Raw genomic sequence first — 2,716 nt, forward strand, 5'->3', positions numbered from 1 at the left:
TAAAATCTAGATGTTCTCACATATATATATGTAGGTATGAATAAATATTTACTATGTATATGATGCCCTCTCGAGGATAAACAAAAATGCTAATGAATGCAATTTACAAACTCCAAGGTATTCACTCATATGTGTGTATGAATGCATATTTTCTGTGCTTATTCTGACATCTCATGGAGTAATAGAAGAATGCTTTGGAATGTAATGTATAAAATCCAGATATATTCTCTCATAAGTACATGTGGGTATGAATAAACGTATACTGTGCTTATTCTGCCCTCTCGTGGAGAAATAAAAAAGTGCTTATGAATGCAATTTATAAAATCCAGATGTTTCCTTTACATGTTGAAAATGTTACTGTATAACATTAAAAAATTAATACATGCTCATAACAGAAAATGTGAAGTTGCTAGAAAAATACAAAGACCTAAAAAATCACCCGTGATTTCATATACCATTGCTTCAGAATTCTGAGTTCCTAGGAAGGGGAGATAAAAAGATGAGGGTGCACTAGTTCTTTTAGTATAAAATCATCTTTTCTGCTATTTGAATGCTAACGTAGAAGTTGGTTCTGATACGTGATTCTGGCTTTGTTTACTTATCTTTAAGCCTCTATTTTTACAAATGCCTTGTATTTTGACCTCCTGTTTAGAGACTGTTTGCTTCAATGTGTTTATTTTTTCTTCCTTTCTTTCATTATTTTTTTTTTTTTTTGCATTGTTTCTGTGATTAAAAAATGTTGCAAGTCGTAGCTATGGAAAATAATGCTGCGATGAACATTGGGGTGCATGTACCTTTTGGATATAAGGTTTTCTCCAGGAATATGCACAAGAGACAGGTTGCTAGGTCATATGGTAATTACGTTTTACTTTTAAAGGAGCTGCCATACCGTTTACCATTTTGGCTGTACCAATTTACATGCCCATTGACAGTGCAAGAGGGTTCCCTTTTCTCCACACACTCCCCATGAATTATTGTTTGTAGAATTTTTGATGATAACTATGCAGACTGGTGTGAAGTAATACCTCATTGTAGCTTTGATTTGCATTTCTCTAATAATTAGTGATGTTGAGCCTCTTTTCATGTGTTTTATCTTCATCTGTATGTCTTCTTTGGAGAAATGTCTGTTTAGATCTGCCTGTTTTAATTGAGTTTTTTTTTTTTTTATACTTGGGCACATGAGCTGTTTGTATGTTTTGGAGAGTAGTGCCTTGATAACTAAGGGGAACTACCTCTGTAGCACAGGCAAGTGTCCTCAATGATCTGTGGTGACCTAAATGCAAAGGAAATTTAAAAAAACAGGGCATATATACACACGCAAACACACAGCTGATTTAGTTTGCTGTCCAGCAGAAAGTAACAGGCCATTGTAAAGCAACTGCATGTGTACAAACTGTAGGCTCCATTTATAGGAAGTTCTAGATGAGGCAAAAGCAATCTCTACTAATGGAACTGAGAGGAGGGGTTTCACGTGGGAAGGGCAGTGTACCTTTGGCAAGGGTACCTTTGGCAGTGTACCTTTGGCAAGGGTACCAAAGAGCTTTTCTAGGATGCTGAGAAAAAATTGCACTGAGCATCATATAATCTTGGTGAAATTGCATAAATATTTATGCAGTGTAAATTCCAAACAGGGTCTTGCTAAGTGGCTCTGTGTATTTATAAATTTACTAGATAGTGTCAAATTATCCTTCAGAAAGTTGCATCACACTATACTTTCACAACACTGCATGAGCACTCATTTTCCAATCCCTCATCCTCAATTTGGAGGAAACATTTGGAATCTTTCAACTTTCTCATTGAACTTTGGCAAATTGCATGGTGAGAAATTGTATTCCATTATTGTTTGGGGCTGCATTTCTTTTATTTCCAATTAGCTTCAACATCTCCTCCTGTTTTTTGGTAATGTTTCTTTTTTTTTCTTTTAAGTAATTAGTATTTGTTTGTACTGTATGTTTACTTCCTGGTTGTCTCCTATTGGATTTTTCATCTTCTTTTCTTATTTTGACTTTTTACCTCTGCATAAATTAGGTAAATGAGCCCTCTGTCTGCTACCTTCCAAATATTTCTCAATTCTCTTTTTATAATTCCTTGTTTATTATTTATTTACAGGAATTTTACTACACAGTGTAAATTTTCCCTTTTTAGCTTCTGGACAAAGATCACTTAAATTAAGAAACTTAAGTACCTGAGAAAACTCCAGGGTGCTAGAGGGTGTACACTAAAAGAATTACGGGGTGGCGGGCAACTCACTCTGAGTTCACCTGTGTGCCTTTCCACATGTACTTTTCAATGAACTATTTACTTTGCACTGAAATATACATATATATAGAGAGAGAGAAAAGTAAGTGAAGGCGGGTAGTGCCATGATGGGCCAAGATGAAGCCAGGATGGTGGTGCTGCACCTGGGGCTCCAAACAGATGAGTCAGCCGTAGGCTTGGTCAGCCCTGTGAAGCCAACAGGGACGCGTCTCTGGAGCTGTGATTGGAGGACTCAGGAGCCAAGGTCACGAGGAGGGAAGCACAAGCAGGGCGATGATGCTGCCCAGTTAGCCTGTTTCCCTTGGGCCAGAGGGAAGGCGATGCTACTTTTATTATGGAGAATTTAGTCTGTGGCTATTGGGAAAAGAACTTGGTCAGTGTGAAAAAGTAAGCAAAAACCATGATTCCTTTCACCACAGTCCATATTCTACCCCATTTCCTCCCCATCATGTTTCAG

The sequence above is a fragment of the Muntiacus reevesi genome, chromosome X (assembly GCF_963930625.1).
Source record: "Muntiacus reevesi chromosome X, mMunRee1.1, whole genome shotgun sequence".
In the NCBI taxonomy this organism is placed as follows: Eukaryota; Metazoa; Chordata; class Mammalia; order Artiodactyla; family Cervidae; genus Muntiacus; species Muntiacus reevesi.